The following is a 21,625-nucleotide window of genomic DNA, read 5'->3' on the forward strand; positions in this document are numbered from 1 at the left end:
ACCTTTGCATTGCTTGATGGAAGTCCTTTTACTGAACTAAGGGTCTTTGGACTGGATATCTTTTGAAGCTTACCTTACCCTAAAATTTCATTTCATGCCTCCAACAAGCTCTTAAAGCAAACAATTAACAGTTGCTCTGAGGAGCTACACCTTTTAAGAGGATCCCCTAAGAGCTAGTTGGAACCAGTTGCACAGTTGCAAATTAAAGAAACATCACATAATGTGCCTGAGGCCTTACCTTGGTGTGACCTTAGCATACAGTATATAGGGATAATCCTTGTAATTTAGAATAAGAAAAGCACTGAAACATTCTTAAAGCATTGATAGGTGTTTCTCTAAACCTCCAATTCAGGGTTCTTTTTATAAACACTGGACCCGAGACCCTTCCAGAATTGGATTTGCACTTCTGAAAGTAAAAATTGATGCTTTCCTTGACATTTCTGGCATTCCAATAATAATTAAAGCAATAATATGTATTTCTGAAAATGCCAACAATATCCCATTATTCCTTCTGTTTCTGCAGAGCCTTTGTAGTGGGATTATTGTTAAAATACTGAATATGAAAAGGGAGGATTCTGTCTTATTTACAATGGCAGTGATATATGGGCATTGTTAATTGGCTGTTAAAAACTAAATGATCTTTTGATGGAATATGTACCTTTTAAACCATTTCCATTTTTGTTTGCACTAAAATGATTGCACCATAAAAAATTTAAGGTTAATTTCATGGCAAGTTTGACCATGTGCAAAGCACTGCGGACTTTAGGAAGGTGCATTCATAATATGATGGAAGCAACTTTATGTAACTGGAATTAAACATTTCATTGACTTCAGGCTGGAATTGACTTCATCTGCTTGCAGATTGATACTTTCTTTTCCTCTTTTTTTAAATCAAGCATGCATTCTTCACCAGTCATCTGCTTTAGTTTGGGAAAACATCTGCATTAGCCACTGTAGTAATGGTTTAAGATTATTTAATCCCATTACTTACACACTTCATTAGCCTGAGTGAATTGTTGGCAAGGGTTCAGTAAACTTCCTACGTTGGGAGATAAAAGGATAAAAAAGGAAAGGGAGAAGGATTCTTTTCCTCGTTTTCTTTCAAATTTATCTTCTATCTATTTAAGGGATAAAGGAACGATAATTGCCTGGTTGCATCTGTGTTTGTACGTTCTGTGATATGGTTTTGCAGCTCTGAGTACAGAGGAAAGAGTAAACGTTCAATAGCTTTCTTTTATATATCCAGAAGGGGCCTTTAAATGTTTATCCATGCAGTCCACAAAAACTTGGTTATGGACTTAACCCAAAACACGTCTGGATCCATCTGCTGCTGCACATGCAGGGGAAAGGATGGCAATGCTTATGGGGCTACATATGTGTAGCTGGACAGCTGGTACCGTGAGTGGGAAATGGAAAGCAGGAATCTGGCAATCTGATGCAGCAAAGAAAGAAAAAAAAAAAAAACCAAACCAAAAACAAACACCCAAGCACACATTAAACTCTTGAATGTCGAAGAAACAAGTGTTGGAAGCCTAAATAAGTCTCAATACGCTTCAGAAAGCTCAGGACTCTGCTGTGCTGAAAGACAGGTCTACAACAGATCTAGGCACCTGCCATGCTATTGGCTTTAGGCCTGAGGAGTTTGTGTCATAGAGCATATGCCTCAATGATTTTTCAATGAAATGAGGTCTGCATTGGCTTCAGTAGGATGATGAGTGCCTAAGTACACTAAGGGCCTGAGCTAGGCTTGCAAGTTGTTCTTGCAAATGGATTGGGGGCCCTTAAATTGCTGAGGCACAGTCTGAATGCTTTTGCCTTTAGGTGTGCGATGCGGTCATACTGAAGTCAATGAGAGTTAATGACCTGCTTAAAAATCCAGCCTGTGCTTAAGGATTCTGCTGAATTGTGGCCTCTGATTTTTTTGGAGCTTTCCCAAGTCCCATTATCAGAACTTAACTTGGACACTTGAGCCCTAGTTCTGTAGGAAATCAATGGGACTGAAGAACCCAGATTCAGATACCTGTGGACCTGAATTCCCATGAAAGGTGGAGCCTGTGTGACTAGCCCAAGATTGCACAGCTAATCCATGGCTGTGGCCAGCTGAGAAAACAGGATTCTCAGCTGGTATGAATCTGAGTAATTCAATGAAGCTTGTTTACTGGTCTACCTAATTCACACTGATTTCTAGCACACATTCCCATTTCCCCAAGTCCAAAACTCTTGGTCTATTATGCAAGCCATTAGGCCAAGCTGCTTCATTTATATCATAAAGAAAATGAACTATAATATTTGCCTGGTTGTGATATATAAATTCATGAATTCTTTGATTTTTATTTTTTTTAATAATTCCCTTGTGTGACTTGTGGCCTTAATGCGCATGAAAACTATGCACAAAAAGAAAAATACACGTTTTTCAACAGTTAGAATTGGCTAATTTTCTCAGTTTATTATGTGACTCTTCTTAGTTGTGGTGGAGTGAAGCCATAATTAAGATTACTGCGAAGAGCTGTATTTAATTACTGGTTAGTCAATACCAAGCCTAAATAGCCTGCAGAAGGGTTGTTTTTTTGTTTTTGTTTCTGGTTTTATTTATCAGTGACCCAGTTAAGATGAAATTCCCCAAAAGTCTGAATTAATGTCTAAGGAGATCAATCACCTGTTTTTTAAAAAAAAGTATTTTTCCTAATAGGAATTTGAGTACCAGAGTTAATTTCTTTCACACAAAAATACCCCCACCCAAAAGCCAGTCACTATCATTTCCTGTTACATCTTATGAATGCAGTGAGTTCTGTTGCCAATGTGTTTGCTGGTTTTGCTCTGCATCCAAGGATTCTTTCATTATTGATGTTATTTCTAAAAGAGTACCAGTCTTCTCCATTAAGACACTTCTGCTGAACTAAAAGCAACTGTAAAAAATAAAGTGTTAATAGGAGACAGATGTCTCCAAGTCATTAAGACAGTCAAGTAACATCTGAAATATCATGATAGGGTTTCCAGTGTAACGAGCGTACTGCTGTACACGTGATGAATGCTGTGTCTGCAGTATGTTACCAGTATACTTTTCCCCTCCCTTACAGGGCAAATTACTGACAAAAAACATTTGGTTTGCTTCCTCTAAGTAGCTGAAGAGATTTTAGCAGTGGACTCGGTGCAGAGAAAAGGTTAAGAGTAGTATCAGTGGAACCGTTGTTATAAAAGATTGAAGAGCAAGATGTTAGAGCAGTGCCAGCTGTCTCCTTTCCAAATACCGTATTATCATAAGGACTGAACACAAGGTTAACCAGGCACACCGGTCTGGCAAGAGTGATGCTGCTGTTTTGTGAATGGGATGTTCTTTGATGTCCAGATGACTTTCTCCGGGATGTGGAAATTTTCCTCCATTCTTGATCCCCTTTCCTGGCAGTCTGGTGGCTGGCAGTTGGAGATAAACTCTCTGAGGCTGAGGGCTGAGAGGTTGCTGTGTACCTGCAGTCGGCGCAGAAAGCAGCAAGATCTTGCAGATGCTCCTGGCCTCCAGGGGTTTCTCTTCGTGTCCAAGTCAATGTGACCCACCACTGGGCCCTGAGGGAAGGACCACGGTGCGATGGGGAAGGGGACAAGAAAGCAGAAATAACTAACCAAGCAAAGCAGAAATAGCCAGGGTCAGATGAAAGAGAGTTCAGAGAAGTGGTGGGCTAGAAACGATGAGCGATTGAAGGAGAGGAAAGAAACTGTCTCATGTCTGTCTGTCTAGCTGGAGGGGGGGAAGATGGTGGATATGCTCTGCAGTGCCCTCTGGAGACTCGGGGATCGAGGTTTCCTGTTTCTGCTGTGTGCTGTGAGATATTGAGGACATGACTGTAAACCCTACCCCAAAGATCACTTACAAGGATTTTGCAGGGTGAGGTTCATCTTTCCATAGTACTAAAGCTGTGGAAGTGCTTGAAGGGGGAAGAGTTGTGCATGGAAGTCATGCCCTGATTACTGCTCTTCCCCGGCTTTAAACTCATGATCATAGCGCTCCATTTTTTTCCCCCGATTATTTGTTTTGTGAGCAAAACATATCTTCAAGGTTTTTCTCTCTTACTAGCTTCTAACTTCCTGGCCTATCAGAGGCTGTAGTTCAGTGGGAGAAGATAGTTCAGAGCAGAACACAAGAGAAGTGCTGATGTTTTAGGAAATGGTATGACTAGAGCCTCTGGTGCTGTGGAGCATCCTGGGAAAGCTTAAATTTGCTAATCATTCTGAAATGTCGGTGTTAACTCAATTTGTGCTCATTGAATCTCTGGTAAAACTGCTATTGGCTTCAGTGTAACTGGTATTGTAAACCTCACCCTGTGTGTGCACGTGAGTGTGGTTGTTTGAAAGCTATGCAAGAGCAGCTACCTCCAGCACATACAATTTAAAGTGTAAGGTTGATCCCTGCAGTAAAATTACATCTATTTTTAAAAATAATTCTGCAATTTGTAAGCAGAGATTACAGCACTAATTTAGCAACCATGTAACAATTTAAATTGGACCAGAAAAGAGAAACTATAATTTAAAGATTTTTTTTATGATACAAGCTTTCTTCTTTTTAAAGTAAAAAGCCCTTTATTCTTGTTTTTGTCAAGCAACGTATTGAATTTGAGAGTAATTTATGGAAAGTGCTGCCAGCATGGTATTGCGAGTGCTCCACAATTTGAATTTAAACTGCTCAATGGGATCATTAAGACTATTATGCCTGCTTTCCAAAGAGTTTGAATTCAAAATGACAACTGGAACAAAAATATAAAATAAACTAAAGAGAAGTCACGCACTCTTTACGTGGTGGAATTTTTCTGCCCTCGAAATATTTCACTGAGATCAATGCTCTTCTTCAGTCCTCTCCTAGAAAAAAGCTGGTGTTGCTAGTTTTAGTTCGATGCTCCTGCATGAGTCATCAGCAGCAGTGAGCTGAACCTGTGACCTGTGGATCTAAAAGCATTAAGGCTGGGCTGCTGTAGCGGAGAGATGCAGCTTGACTGCACCAGGCGGCAGCGGGCTCCTGCCCTGGATATTTCTTACCCACAACAGAAGATGTCCATGGGCATAGCAGACACAAAACAGGTCCAGAGTTTTGGTTTGCTTACAGGCATGTTTTAATCCTATTGATTATTAGCTTTGATAATTTTGCTAGTCTAGGCCCAATTGGTGACTTCTTTGTAAAACAATCATGGCAAGGGAAGACTCATTCCTGGTAAACTGATCATCATTTGTAAAACAGAAAAATGAATAAATCCCTTAAGAGTGTAACAGCCCTTTCTATTAATATCACACAGCAACAGTCGACATAAAAATTACAGATGGAAGCTGGGGGAGGAATGGTGGCCGTAAGCTCAGCGCTGCTACTTTGAGTGGGAAATGGTCTTGTGCAATCAGGGCATAAAATAGAGGAGGATGGGGTGGTATTGCATAAGCTGCCCATGGAGCTTCCCGGAGTCCAAGTCTAGGAGGTACAAAAAACGTGTGTGTGTGAGAGAGAATATGTCAATGAAACAGCTTCTGTGAAAACTGGGATGGATGCTGAACTTAGCTGACCCACTTGAAGCCTGCATCTGTTTTTTCAGTGGCCTACCAGTTGTTATAGCAGATGGGTCACGCCTTTTATTTTGTCACTAGACAGCAGGGAAAGGTTCCTTTGTGAGGGGACAGGGGTCAATAACCTCCTTTCTAAACTGTAATTATAAAGAAAGAGGAGAAAGCATACCATCAGATTATGAGGTATGCAATATAGGAACTCCTCTGTGGAGATCAGAGGCTCGTATCAAAGAGGACAGAGACAATTCATCTCGCTGTCCAGCAAGGACAGGACAAGACATCTACAAACCAAGGATGTAAGAGGAAAAAATCCTAGTGCTCTTAGAAGACATGAGAGTATGAGCCCTGCCAAGAATTGCACTGGACTCACCACCTTGGCAAAGGATTCTCCGAGTGAGACCACACACTCGTCTGCTGTGGGTGGCTTAGAGGATGAAATTATTCTTTTGTCAGTGCAGCAGGATGTGCTCGGCTAACTTGTGAAAATCACTTGATGGCATTCAAGATGCAATAGTGCACACTATTTTCAACCTACAGTTGCTGCTTGCTTTCATGGTGTTAACTGTTGTGAATGCAGCTGATTGAAGTTGAAGTAGGTAGTGAGAGGATCAGGCCACACTTTGGTATAATTGACTTTCCAGAAAGCTGAGCAGAGTGTTGCTTTAGAGAAAGACCAGCTATGGATTGTTGAGGTAAAGCAACTTGATGCTACCAATGATAGCAGTGTTATGAGGGGGATATTTTTGGAAAAGTCACCGTGGTGCTGGACAGCATCTTAATAGATACATCTGTGTTGAAAGAGTGGGCACACAGTGCTGATTAACTACTTCAGTGATGTCTTGGTAGCTCAAAGTTTTGCTAGGGAGGGATTTCCCACTCCTCTCCATGGTCCATCTTTAAGAATGTGTCCTTATTAGGTGAAGACTCCTTCTCTGCCTGCACCTGGGCTTACTTGAGACCTTTGTGATGGCTTGGTAGAATCCACATCTTTCCTCCTGCATGTGTTGGCAGCCATAACAACTTGAATTGTCTTCTTGTCTCTGCGCTTTCATAATTAGGGGCTTTTTTCATATTTCATTATATGAACTAAACATTGATTTGACATGTATAATCTAGAAAAACTGTACCATGGGAAACTTTGTGTAGGGAGTTCTTAGTGTAACTGAAATAAGATGATATTGTGAAGGAGCAGCTGCTGCCATGCAGTGAATTTCTCGTCTCGCAAGGTGAATTTCACTGACCCAACTGTATATTCTTAGGAAGAAAATAGTCTCCTTTCTACAGGTCCATTGGGATTTTATGGCTCCTGGCAATACATCTGCTTATGGATCATACTACAGTAGAGGGGATGGTGAAGTCATTTAGCATGACTTCAAGCTGTGCTTTCAGATTTCCCTTTAGAAGGTAGCCCAACTCTTGTATGACTTTGAAAGCTAGCAGAAACAGCTTATAAGGAAAGAATAAAGTCTTATGCACCAGCATCTTTGTAATAGTGGGAAAATTTTCATTTGCGGTCAAGTGTGGATGGGTATTAGATGGCAAGCCATGTCTAGTGTTTGTGGCATTCATCCCTGCTTTTCTTTCAATTGTGCTTCACCACCTTCTCAGCAAGCTATTTGCTGCTTTCACCCTTTGCCACCTGAGTAGCATCTAGAGATCCTACTGTAATGAACTCTCATTGTGGTGTGTCAGTGAATGGCAGACGATAGCCTCTGGCTCTAAAAACCTTCATGGTGAACAGCAGCAAGGAAGGGGGGGACGGGGGAGAAGGCAGTGGCATTGCCTCCATAGTGCAGATAGAGAACTGACCCCAAATGCCGTTTGTTTACAGCACGGATCTCCATTGCTGGAAGCCTTCAAGGACAGGTCGGACAAACATATGTAAAAAACAGTTAAGATCTAGTTGAGCCTTCTCTGGGCAATAGCAGACCCAGGGGTCTTTTCTAGCCCTGCTTCATTCATTTCTGAGCTCAACTCACCTGTCCGGGACCACAAATACAGCCTGCAGCGTGCAGCTCAGGTCTCCCGTGTCCCAATGTTTTGCCAAGTTGCAGCCTGCAAAGATCTTCAAGTGAAGGAGCTACCTCTCTTTTCTTCCCCTCCTCAAACCACTCCTGTTTAGGGACTGGGCATGAATATGGACAAGCAGCTGAAAGCTGAGTGAGGGCTCTTGGAAAACCCAGGAGGGTGGGAGGTTCCATGACAGTGTTCCCTTCCATGAAGTCTTACTGCTTGCTTGTAACCCCACATAGTTATTTGTCAATTCAAACTGCTGAAAACAATTATTTTGGAAAGGCTGTGATTTATTTGAAATAGGGCCTGTAATTTAGGTGTGCGTTTCCATCAGATCCATATATTATTGAGCTTGCTCTGTCCTTCCTAATGCAGTGATGCCAAAGCGCTGCACAGCATCCAGAGATAAAAAATCAGAACTCGCTGAAGTAAATACAGGGTTAATATCTTTAGCAAACTCTTTTGATTATTTTGCACTGCTGCTCCTATGCTAGCAGAGCTGCTGGTAAAGTATAGGCCTTGCAGCCAGGCTGTGATACCTGCCAGTAACAGAGCTGAATCTGTCCTGGGAGGGGTGTGTTTGGATTTAGCAGGTATGATTTCCCCTTAGCAGCCTTGCAGAGAACAGAAAGTCTTGTCTCGCTCACTCTCCGATTCCAGATGCCCTCTTACTTCGATCCAGACAGTGATTTGCAAGCCTGAGTGCCAGGGAGGCGAGGCGGCTTTTGCAGCGTGCCACTTCAGCCGTCTCCTTGGTGAAGCCACACTCTGAGGAATTTGCTCTGGCAAAAGCTCAGTCTGTGAGTCGATCCTCCCTCTAGCGTCCTGCCTCTGTTTCTTCACTCCAGGACATCAGTTTGCCTGTGAGCAATGTTTGTTTGCAGTAGAGGAAACTGTTTAACTTGCCATCCGCACACACACGCAAACCCCAGTGGACTTGGTAGATTTCTGGTTAGAAAAAACAAAATCATGCCAGTTTAGGGAAAGCGCGACAAGCATGAATGATGACAGGAGAAAAAGTCATTGATTCTAAGAGTATGGTGAGTGTTTGGTGCTCACGGAGGGTCAAAGCAAATTGCAAGTATGTTGTTTTTTCTCAGCTGCTTTGATTATAAATTTGTGGGCCAAGTACAATATTGACAGAAGACGTAAATCATCCACTGGGGTATTTTGGGCAGAAGGAAGACCAGATTATAGCTCAACTCTGGTGCTGTAGCATTTGCTGGGGACAAGAGATTATTGTGCACTATTAGGTAGCAGTTTTCATGGGAGCGGAGAGCACGTTGGTTAATGTGGCCAGTGAGACCTGTGGTCCCTGTGTCTGCGCCCATCCCTGTGAGGACCGTCCGTATGAGTTGAGGCAGCGATGGCACCACGTGCATCGGCGAGCATAGAGCTGGTGGGGTGTATGGATGGTTTAAAATGAGTAGAGATCCACACAAGATTGCCCCTGCTTTTCCCTGGCCGCTGTTTCTTAACGAGCGTTTGGCGTAGAAGAACCACGTGGGTTTTTCACAGCAACCTGATGCTGTAACTCTCAAAGCAGCTTACCCCGCAGCTCTCGGCGGCAGTGCAGTAAGTGCAAGGAATCGGAAACTGGTGGCAGTCTTTACACTACATGCCCATGTTTCCAAAGGCTTTTGTTGTTGTCAAAAATGGAGCTTCCTGGAGGGGAAAAAACCAAACCAAGAACCTTTGTAACAACTTTGGTTTCAGGTATAAAGCAGGGATTTGATAGGCTTCTTCAGGAACCATAGGAATGTGCTCCAGCAGACACTGGGGATTGGAAAAGATCTTTGTATTGTTTTGATTTTTATTGTCTTGCTGAAGTTAATCTGCTAACATGTGATAGTTTAATGCTGTGGCTCATTGTATTTATATCCTTGCTGTTTGACTCTTTAACACTAAGTGGCCTTCTGTTGTTTTCAGATTCTCATGTTACCTAATGCTCTTTATATAGGTATTTTTTCAAACTACTCTGAAAATCTAAACAAATAATGGTTATGGTGCCCAAAACCTAAAAGTTGCTACTGACCAAACCTGGATATTTTCCCTTGCTTGTGAAGGGAAATATAGCAAGAGGAGAAAAAAAAAAACAGTGTTGAAATGTAAATTAACTTTCAGATGTTATCAGGGATTGATATTTTAAGTATGAATATTCCATTAGCTCCTGACAATGTAGTTTTTTGTTTAAGGACATGTTTGAACCAATACACCATCTTGGCGTTCCACCAGCAGAGGTATCTGTGTAAATGCAATCTGTGTTAAAGCCAGACAACGCTTTTAAAAATTTATTTAATATTTCCTACAGCAAGCCATCTGTGACTGGTCATATTTTAGGAAGCAAACTAACATCGTAGCAATGTTCTCCACTCTATTTGAGTAACTTTTAGACTTTTTTAAATTAAATGTGCTGCCAAATATTTATGTTCTGTTGTGAAAAGAAAAATATTTGTTTGACATCCTAGTCTCCCTGGCAATTTGCAGTCAGTTGCTCCTCTTAGGAGCTGTGCTTTTCTCATGGGTAGTGTAGGGCAAAAGAAGGGTATAGGCGTTCCTGAAGCTGCCTTTTGGGCTGGCTCCTCAGCAGCAGGTAGGGACAGCTGTAGCTTTGCAGGGAGCGAAAGAGGTTGAGCCCTGGGTCCTTGTGTGGGGGATGCGGTGTGTGACAGGGTCAGGTTAGGGAACAGGTTGTGCCCGCAGCTGGCATTGGTGGGTTGGAGGGTGGTAGAATAGCCACCATGGCACAGGTGGCCACCGCAGCACTCCTATCAACATGCAAAAGGCTCAAGAGTTCCCAGAAAAGCCAAACCACTTTGGAAGATGGCTTCTGCCCCAGACACTGCAGCCATCACCAAGGCAACCAAGTTGCCAAAATTGAGCTGCAGCAAGGCAGAAGGAAAAATTAGTGATAGCCTAAATCACGGCTGGCAAATGCTACTGAGCCTAAACTGCCCTGATGGAGCTGAGCTCTGCTCTAAGTAATATATGCCCTGCTTTTAGTAATAATTTTCACAGAAGTCTTGTATTTTATCCTGTTCCACAGATTTATGGGATTAAACTTAATCACTCTAAGGTAGCGAAATGCATTTGTTCAATAGCTCAGAAATTGCTGTGATCCTCTTATTACACAGAAGTACTAATAAACAACTAAAATATCTGAAACAGTCCTGAAATAGTTAATTCCTTTTTGGAAAGGCTGAAATGTTCTGAAGAGTCCCTGGTGGTGTAGCACCAATTCTTGCTCAGTACTCATTTGGAATGGTCCATATAACTTGCCTGTACTTACCACCTTGGGACTATTGCAACGAGCAGAAGTCCAGGTGAATCACCAGCACATAACCTGTCTACATGTGTCTGTCACCTATAGTATCAATGCCATACATAGAAGGTACATATTCTTACTTATATGCTGGAAGGAGGCCCTTGCAACATAGAGAAGAAGACAAAGCAGTCCTGATTTGCTCTATTACCTCTGACAGGTTTACTTTCACTGTGGCATGGCAATAAGATTAAAGTTTTACAGCAATATCACCTCCATCCAGACAAAAAAAAAAAAATCCATAAAACCTCTCTTCTCTGCTACTTAGATTTCAGACTCTTTTATAGAGCTTCTGCATCTGTTAATAAAATCCTTAATTCATTTTGAACATTTTATTGTCACTTTGGATAAAAGTTTAATCAGATAGAATTATTGCCCTTCTAATATTCCCTTAACCTTTGTATTTTAGACTTAGACCATATCAGTTAAATTTTAAAATCACTTTTTTTATAGACTTGAATGCCCCCATCTCTGTTTTAGAGGGTACTTTTGCACAGAAATGCCGTAGTCTGTCTTGAGGTCATGTGAAAACTTAAAAGGCTCTAATGTGAGCACTGCTCACTTTCCGCTGAAGTGTCTTGCATGCCCTATTAATTACTTTAATGGTGACACGCTGGTTTAAGGGAGTTCTTTATTAATACCACTAAATCTTTTTTTATTGTTGTTTAAACACTTTTTCTTTCCTTTATGTAGATGTATTTAATCCTTTCTGTCATTAAAATAAATGAGTGCATAACTCTACATGAGGCATTTGACACTTCCATTTTGCATTCTCGGGAGGGGGTAGGGGAGCATTTTTGCTCCCTTGCCTATAATGTCCACAACCCAGCAGAGAAGAGCACATCTGTACTTGTGTCTGTAATCATGTGTTAGACTGTTGTGGTGGAAGCAATTTCTGAAATCTGCTATCTGTCTTTCCAGAAATAATATGCAGTGAACTTGCTTTCATTCTTCCAGGATGTTAAGATTTTGGAGGTCAGTTTGGCTTTCTTTTTGGAAGGTGCAGCACTCCCAGTTCAAAAGGGTGCGTGCCTATGTTTGAGCCCTTTCATAGTAAGGAGGACACATCGATTTGCTCTCCACAGTCTGAACTCTTTAAGTAATGGTATTCTGGTAGTTCATTTTGACTTTAAAGATGTATAGCGTTCACTCACTATACCAGTTTCTTTATAGAGTAGCCCTTTTACTGAACTAGCTATCTGGTAAAGCATTGACATCCATGCTTGCAGTTGGATTTTCATCTATCAGATCTCTATTTTTTTGAGGTGGTATCTTTTACAAATATGTATTTTTGATCCATATTAGTTGCAAATTTTCTTGGTCTGGGGAGGGGAAACCGGGTATGAGAAAGAAATTAGCTTCAGAACCTGGAGAAACATTTTCAAAAGCACATAAACGACTGAGGAACTTGCTGCTTTTTGGTTTGCTAACTCACTTTTGACAACGAGACCTAAACTCATATTACTAAGTAATCTTATTCTTTAGTCACTTTTGAAAGTGTTACATCCAAAGCGTTGCCTCTATAATAGCTGCTGATGGTGGTTTTGCCGTGGAACTCTCCCACATTTGAGATCTATAAATAAACCTCACTGTTCTTAAAGAAAATCACAATGGGGTGTTGAAAAACTAACTGTGAAGAGTTTTCACCAACACCGACTAGTCTTGTCTTTGGTGAGGGGACAGTGAGTTTGGGCTGGGGGTTGTCTTTTGTTTTGTATGGGCAAAGTATGAAGACTTGTGTTATAGTGTGGGGTCTGTCTTAGGACCTCTCCTCTCTCAGGTGACTTCTGGCTCCTAAAAGCATCTGTGCCCAACTGGGTAATAGAGTTTCTGTGTACCCTTCCATGGCCAATGTATACATGTACGTACACACAGACTTGCACAGGAAGAATCTGGAAGCCTGAATTCAGTCTGAAATTATTTGGCATTTGCCTGGGAAAGGTATTCCTTCCTATCGTGGACTTTCCCTCAGGTTTGTCCAAATAGCTCTGCAATTATCAGCTGTACACTTTGCTGTTGAGTGGGCAAAGCCTTTTGCTCACAGTTGGACTTTTAATTTTAGGAGCCGGCAGTATACTCATGCACTTATACGGCACTAAATGGTACCTTTTGCATTTTCAATTTTTGCTAAATGGCACCCTTTGCGTTTTAGAGTAAGTAGCTAATTAAATGGCAAGGCTAAGTGCTGTTTGGCGGGCCATGGGTGTAGAGTCAGTCTAGATTAGACAAGGGACCTGATCCTGTAAATCAAATTAGTCTAAGGTATAGGCCTGCTCTCACTGATCCTGATTTGAATGCTTTCTTTGATATTAATGGGAGCTGAATCAGACTTCTGGTACCCAAGACAATGTGGCTAAGGAAAGTGTAAGATGCATAGACCCCATCTCATAAAGTGATCCTCTTGATTGTGTGAGGAATCTAGACTGGCTTCATTAGAAGAGTTTTCAGTTTCCATTTTTTAAAGTACAAGATAAGTATGGAGGATTCAAGTGAATTTTAGTGGAAATTCCCTAAAACAAACTGAAAAGCTAAAAACATGCTTTTCCCCCCCTTTAAGCTTGTGTTTACTTCCCTATTCCCTTGTGGATACCTTGTTTATTTTTTAAATAAATAATCATATTTTAAAGCAGTGTAAATAAATTGCAAAGTGTGCTCCAATGGGGTGGATAAATATATTCCATCTGCTGGGGAGTGATTATTAAATAATTCACAAGTGGCAAACCCAGGAGTGGTTATCCATTTTCCCCTCATTCATGGGTAATTTTTTCTGCATCCCGTAGGAGCTCATTATGTTTTCTTTGTACATAATGTTTAATAATTTTTAAAATCTGGCACTAACCCCTCCATCTACAGATTCTTCAATTTTTCCAAAATATTTGTGCATGTGTATGCATGTATGTGTTGGCAGAGGAAGATATTTGTTTCATTTCTTCCTTTTTTTTTTGTTTGTTTGTTTTTGTTTTGAGAGAAGGTGAGCATTGCTGTATGAAGTGAGGTGGGGAGTCAGGAAGTAAATTTCCTTGTGTGCAAGGGAGTCTGCTCCTGTGCGGACAGGTAGGTGGGTCACATCCCTGCTCTCACCCTTGTATGGGAATTGACATCACTTCAGGGCTGTGGCAGCAGTCAAGGTTTAGCTCATACTTCAACATTTATGAACAAAGGAATAGGAAGCAAGGAGAGGGAGTAGGGCATGCATTTGAAGAGCCCTGTCGTCTTTTTCTCAGTGTTAGGAAGAATTTGATTATCTTCTAAGGGACCAAGAATGAGCCCAATGAGCCTGGCTTGTGGATAAGCAGCAAACAATTACCTGATAAAAGCTAGAGCCATACCCCATCAGTGGAAAAATTGCAACAGATATGTGGATTGGTGGGCTTTGAGTCCAACCTTAAGGGAAGACCTCAGATCCTGGTAGCTAGCAGACCCAAAGGCCTCCCATGTGGGCTTTGAGCAGGCAGGGAGGGTGGCTGGGAGGAGGACTGGTTGGGGCTGGCATGTAGCAGGAGGCTGCACAGTCAGCAGCTGGCTCCTCCAGTGCTGGATCCCATTTCAGCAAGGTTCACATTCCCGTAACTGCGTCCGCATCACAGGGCAGGAGGTGAGGGACCACCATCCTGTCCTGCAGCTGCCTGATGCCAGTGCCCAAGGTCCTGTGGTCAGAGCTGGGCTCTACCCCAGGCTGGAGGCAGATATTTGCAGTCAGAGGACAGTCTTGGTGCTAAAATATGTGATTAGCCACAGGAAATTCTTTCGTCAGCTGATGAAGACAGGAAGGTAAAAGTGTCTCTTAATGCTTTCGCTGTTTTTCTAGGGAGTTGAGTGAATCCAACTGCCCTCACGGGGGGGAACAACAGTCCTATTCCCAAGCAGGTAATGCTCTCTGCTGTTCTCTTGCACATGTCCAAAGGTCCATGCTGTCAGCCAGAAAGGAACAAAACCCTCTCGCTGAGAGGCAGGGAGCTGTTTTCTTTCTCTCTCCTTCTTTTTCACATTCCCTGTAGGCATGTGCTGACTCTGGGTTTCAGAGGCAGCTGTGCTCTGTACTAAGCAGCAGCAAACAGCTTTTCCCTGGGACAAAGAGCAGACCCCAACAATTTGGTTTTGGCTATAATTTCCAAATGAATCTTGACCTGGAAACTCCTCCTTTTGTTACTCTGCTAATCCCTTCTCCTAACTGGTGAACAGTTTTCTGGGGGAGAAGGAAAAAAAAAAAAAGTAGCCTGGATGTGAATTAGCAGAACCTTGAACATTTTGCTTGTTTGTGAAGAAAGGCTCTTCTTTCCTTCGCAAGACACTTCCCAAGCTCCTATTCTGCATAGCTCTGTCATAGTCAAAACTATGGTCAGAATAACACTTCCCATGGCTGGTTTCTGTGCAAATCATAAGTTTTGCTGCTTTTGGTCTAGGATTGAAGTGCTGCAACTACTGAGGCTGGTGCTGTGTCTGGGCTCCCCTCCCCATCTCATTTCCTTCTCCAACTGGTTGGTAATTTTCACTCCTGGCAGTGATGCTCCACAATGGAAGAGCACAGGGAAGCTAATACCTAGGTGAAAGAAGTATGGCGAGTGATCAGATTGAATATGAAGTCCTAGAGCAAATGAACAGTGTGTTCAGCACTGTACGCACTACAGACATACAAAATAGGAGGCTACATCTTGCAGAGCAGTGGCTGGGAAGGTAAGCTGAGGTGTGCTGGCCAACATGCCAGCTGCAGGAAAGGTGGTGTGAACCCAGGGTTTGCTGGGCTGCTTTAACTTAAACATCAAGAAACTGGAGAAAAAAAAAAAAAAGCTGAGGACTGGAAGGGTGTTTGAAGGATATGACTGGAGCTGGGGAGTACAAAATTACTGCCATGCTGGCTCTTCCGTGCCTGAGGCTCATCCTTACATTAGCAGTTCTCCAGCCGTACAGCATGGGAGACACCTGCATTCTGCTTGCAGACCTGGACTGCTGGTACTTCCATCGGGGATGCCATTGAATTCTGCGTTCATTGATGTCCTTGATATTAACCAGGACTGAGCATTGTTGCTTGAAAGCAGCAGGGACAGCAAGCCCAGTTCTCTAGAAACCTGAGCTCATGATGTAGATAGAGGTATTTCCATGACATCTTTTTTTGATTCTTACCCACACCTGCTGCCTCTCTCCCTGCACCTTACTGCCTTCAGCTCTCTGGCTCCTTCTTTTTGTGTGAATTTCCTGTCTGTTATGGTGATCCAATTGCTGCTTTTGCCCTCTCTGTCAAGCACATTCAGGGTGAGAGAAGTGGTTGGGTCAAATGACAGGTTAAGTCCAAGGGCAGAGCTGGAAAGGTGGCTGGGCTTCCCTGCACCCTGTACCAGGCATACCTACCATTACCTAAGCACCTCTTAATGCTGCTTTTTCTGTAGTGGCAATGCTGGCAGCACCTCTGCCTAAATGCACAGCGAAGGCCCTGCGCAGAAGACGCCCACTGCAGGGGACACACTCTTGGTACTGACACAAAGTCTGTCCACTGGGCCATAATGCAGTGTAGCGTGTATTACAATGTTCCATTAAGAAAACTGTAGTTGCCAAATGTTTCTGGTTTTACATAAAGCTATTCCACTGAGGTTGTTATCTGATTTTTCTCTGGTACTGAGAAGAGTGGTCGGTCGAATCAGACAAAAGACCTTGTGGGTGGAATACATTATGTCCAAAAATCAATCATAAGGTAAGGTAGGTATAGAATTGAGTTTATTTACAGTCCGTTGACTTTTATAGTTAGCACCATTTATTAGAGAAGATGAAGAAGAAGAAGAAAATTAAGCAGAGGGCAGGGAAATGTTTCTTTGTGATATTTTTGTGCCTGGCAATGAAAAGAGATGTGTGTACGAGCTGACAATTTATCTTCTGCCCTGAAGAGAAATGACTTGTTCTCAAATGGGCATGAAATGAAATAGTGCAGAACACGATAGGAACTTTTCTGAGTAAATGGGTCAATTTCCTGTCATTCTCTCGATAATTGTATGTAGAGCACACTACGCTCCAAACACTGGCAAATGTGATATTTTTTTTTTCCTCCTGTTATTTTACTCCTCTTGTAAATGGGTGGAAAACATATTCCAGTGCTGGCACTATTATAATCAGCTTTTGCCGGTGGCTAATAGCAGTCCATTTTCAGTGAATGTTTATTACCTCCAAGCAGTCCAAGACACTACATAATAACCCAGTACTGCATAGACTGGTACCGCTAGGAACAAGATGTAGTTATAGAGACTCTATTGCAAATGCCCCATCACAGCAGGAAATTCACTTGTCCCTTTATCTTCTCTTTCCTAATTGCAAAATAAGCCCTGGTGCTCTAGCTGGAGAAGGAGCCTTGTTTGCCTTCTGAAACTTTCTGGTATGATTAGGAGCTTTCTGCCTCGCTATCCCTTAGCAGGTTGATGCATTTTCCTCCGCTTACAGCAGACCTTGCTGTTACTGAGGGGGCATGGATTCAAGTCAGACTCACTGAGGACTGAGCTGGTAATTTTGCTTTGGCTGTTGTTAATTAAAAATAACAGAAGTGCTGTAACAGGTGTTCAGTGGGTAACAGCTAGGGCCTCTGTGGCAGATTGGGTAAATCTCACTGGTACAGGTTAATACAGTGACAGAGCTTCATGAGTGCCTTTGAACCTCAATCTGAGGAAGCCTTTAGGAAAAGAGGGAGAATGTTATAGGGTTGGCTCCAAGGAGCTGGAATCTGTCTGGGGGAGTATCTGGATAAATCCCAAACGCTTGTTTTCAACAACTCTCTTCCCTCTTAACTCCAAGCTAAGCAAGACCTAGACTTGTCCAGCCCGTCTCATCATGCACAGCATGATGCTCCTACTTGGAGGTTATAGAAAGGATAAAAACACACTCCCAGCCTGAGGAGGACTGCAGATACCGGAGCTGTGACGCATCACCTGAATGGGGCAACACAGCCCTGTGGGAGCGAAAACCCATCACTGCCTCTCCAGTGACTTAGAGGCATGTACTCAAAGTTGCACAAGAAATGTATTTCAGCTGAAGGAAGATGGTTGGGAATTTCTGTTTTCACCCCAGTTATCCCCCAACAGGAAGATCTTAATCACATGTTTTCAAGGATGGAATCTAAAAGCTTTGAAAGGAAACCCAAGAACAGGTTTTTCTTTTTTCTCTCTACTAGTGAAAAGCTCCTTTCAAAAGTGTGTCAGGATCAGACATTTCCCATGGAAATTTTCATTGAGGAGTGAAAGTCAGGAGCATTTCTGAAGCTTTAAACAAAATATTTTTTTACCAGCCCTAACTACAGCTTTTCTGAGAATACCCCCCAGGGTCAGTGTCACCTTCATTCTGTGTATGCAGGACAGGTTTTACTCCAATACAGGTTGAATTGGGTCACAGCTTAAAAAAGGCTATTGAAAGTTCATAAACCCCAAATTTCCTTTTTTTTTTTTCCCCTCCCCCATTAGGATAGGAAAATGGCAGCTTCCAGTAGGTGTCTGTAAGAACAGACAGGCCTATTTGTCTTTTATGTATACTCTTGATGCAAATGCACTGGCAATAAGGATACCCACAGGACAGATCTTCAATAACTTCTGCATCTGCTATCAGGAGAGAAGAGGAATTCACATAGCAAACCCACTCCATGAGTCAGCAGTTGCTGAAGTATGCTTACAACTGCTGGATGGGGTTGGCCCCGCTCGGCTTATGTGTAAGGCTCCAGACTCCGCGCAAGTCGTGAGGAGCTGGAAGTAAATGATCTCTGACCTCTGACAGCAGGGAGCATGGAGAAATGCGCACTGTTTATTCCACCTGTCTTTGGAAATGTGCAGCCCTGAAGGACTGATTCAGAAGACAGTTATGCTCAGTAACTCTGGAATAACTCAGCTGCAGAGGATAGGATCGGCCCACTGTAAAAGCCACTGGGGGAATCAGGTCAGAATTCAGCCGTGCTGCTGCTTTGACCAGAGAATAAGATCTAGTGACTCTTACTTGGAGCAAAATACAAAAAGATCAAGGGCAGAATTAGTCATTTTCCCCATGTTACATAACAATATTTTAGCAAACATTCTTCTCTCTAAATGTTTAAATGCATTGCTGGAATAATCACTGAAGACAATGTGGTAATAATATGTTCCTTATGTGTTGAAGGCAAAGCATTTATTCTGGTTTTACTTTTGCAAAATGTATTAAACTACTTAGGTTTTGTTGATGTTTACACACAGGGTGTTTGAGGGGGGGGGTGTTGGTTTTTACTGCTATTTCTTTAAGGGAGCACATTTTTTGTCTGGTTTGGAGACAACTGGATTTCTATTAAATGGGTCTGATGCTTGTGGTGGAATTCATCCCAGATAACTTCATCTAGCTACAAGCCATGTGCTTGGTCTGACATGCACGTCTCTTGGGAATGACAGTGGAGACTCGTTGGTACCTCTCAGGGAAGAATAGTTTAACCAGCCCTACCTACAACTGTCTTGCAATCACCCTAGTGTCGATGTCACCTTTGCTCGGTGTATTTAAGGCAAGCTGCATCTGAGTACCTAGAAAGTAGGTTTTCTTCCACCTATAGCTCCCGCATGGCCTGGTTGTTTAGTCATGCTCTAATTCACTCTCGTTCAGGGCTGGCTCCACCAGAAAAGGCAGTTCTGACCATTTTGTTTGACACAGCCAGGAAAAGAAAGTGAAGGTGCGGTACGCCCAGACTGTTTTCTGAGAAGTATGTGGTTAGGAAACGGGCCATGGGGATGAGTGACAGGGGCTCTGAAACCTCCTCAACTGGAGGGCAAAACCACCTCAAAACTGCCCTTTCCTTGAGATGTAGGGGAGATGTGAGTGGAGAGGCTGCTTGGGGAGAGGTCTTGTTGCAGCTCCAGCTGAGGCCAGCATGCAGATAATACCCTGGGATGTGCAGGGCCCGTGAGGGGCAGGGAAGGGATGGAAGTACGCACTGGGAGGGTGTGGGTCAGGACTGCACCTCTCCTTCCACCACGGGCTTCCAACCTGCTCCAGCTCCCCACTTGGAAGAGCACAGGGCTAATACTGCTGGCTGCAAAAAGGGGGTGGAAAAGGGTCTTGCTCCATGGTAGATGTGTGGTGGGCACTGGGTGCTGGTGGCGATGCTGGAGGGGTATAGCTGTATGGGCTACAATGCTACCTGTGGGGAAAAGGTGGGTTGAGGAGGCGAGGTGTGATTTCTTTGGCTGGCTGGCCAGGAGGGGTTCTTATTGTCAAGTGGATTTTACTGGGCTTGAAACTTGGACTAAAAAAATGTCTATATTAGCTCCAGACAGAGATGCACCCTGGAATCTTGGAAACTGTTTCACTGCTGGCTTTGGGAGGAAATTTTGGCTTTCTAAGTTACAACATGACTGATATGTTCTATTTGTTTTTTGAGAATCTTTTTTTTTCATACTCCCATGACTCAAATCCATTTGAATTTTTCCCTTTGAACCATGTGTTTGTAAGCTCTGGCTAGCATAGCATTGCATTTGATACTCTGGCACTGGGCAGTGGAGGATGGAGGAGTGTTTTTCCACTGCTACCACAGCAGTCTTCAGCTCAGTGTTGGAAAGCACAACTTTTAGCGCAGTCCACCACACTCAGGCTCTGACACTTCCCAGGAGGAGCAGGCATGGGGATTTTGATCCACCAAAGCCAGCATTGCTGAATAGAAGCACTACAAAAAGAGGCACAAGCCTTGCCTCTTACTGTGGCATCTCTTTCTGGCCTGAAAAGTACCACCTCCTCCCCTGCCTGAGTTTTGCTGCTCTTCTGTGCTTAAGCAAGGTCTGTCCTTTAATGACATAATCAGGGTAGGGGGGGCATCTTCTTCACCCACCCTCAGGCCCTTTGCACAGTCTCACTCTTCAGAGCACTGACCTGAGATGTAGGATATTTGGGGCTGATTTTGAAGTGAGAGTTGGAAGGCAGCCCCCAGTGTGCCCCCCTGCTCTGCAGGGTACAGGTGGTTGGTGTAGGCATCTCTTGCTTTCTCCTGGGCAAGCATTTCTGCTTTGCACAGATAAATATTTGCTGGGCCAGAGAGACAGACAGAGGAATTGATGCTATCACTGTAAGGTCAAGCTGTTTGCTGGAGAGAGAGGACATCAGCCCTCCAGGCACGCTCTAAGAACACACTGCAGATCCAGCTCTGCAAACAAGATGTACAAGGGCATGTCCCATTTGTGACTTGCCACCAGCCCCAAGTCTCCAGCCAGCATTGAACAATCAGCGCATAAGTGGTTGTGTGAATGCCTGGTGATGAAAAATGGAGGCACCTCAGGGACTTTATTGAAAGCCTGCATGTTTTTCCATCCTGCCATCTGCACCAGCTTCCCAAGGGCTCTGAGAGCTGAGTCTGCAAGCTCGTTTGCTCCCTTACGTGCTGTTTAGGCAATCGGGCAGGCCTAGCGAGGCTCTCCGGGACATCCTCCCCATGTGAGGAACATCACCACCAGGCTGCTGCCACATTGTTGGGTGCACGGCAGGAACACAGCCAACACATCTCCTGATGCCTCAGAAGGGATTGGAGTCCACCTTGCTTTCTGGGAGCTGGGTTGCCTGCAGGGCTAAAGGGGTAAAAACTTATTTTTGGTTGCTGCTGTCAGCTGACCTGGCTCTGATGCACTCATGTAAGCAGGCAGCATTTTCACATCCGTGCTGTTTGCTTTAACATGTCAAACAGCTGATATTTTTGCAAGGCTTCCCTAGCTCCTCCCTCCCTCCCCTTTTCTTCTGTCTCTATAAAATAATACTGCTATAATCCAGTTTGACTCAGCAGGATCCCTT

The 21,625-nt window shown here is 43.3% G+C and overlaps 1 protein-coding gene across 5 annotated transcripts in view; it reads left to right on the forward strand.

The window, feature by feature from the left end:
• LPP (LIM domain containing preferred translocation partner in lipoma) overlaps positions 1–21,625 on the forward strand; it is a 353,262-nt gene that overhangs the window by 293,807 nt on the left and 37,830 nt on the right. The gene's annotated exons all lie outside the window — the stretch shown is intronic.

The sequence above is a fragment of the Buteo buteo genome, chromosome 7 (genome assembly GCF_964188355.1).
Source record: "Buteo buteo chromosome 7, bButBut1.hap1.1, whole genome shotgun sequence".
NCBI classification, from domain to species: Eukaryota; Metazoa; Chordata; class Aves; order Accipitriformes; family Accipitridae; genus Buteo; species Buteo buteo.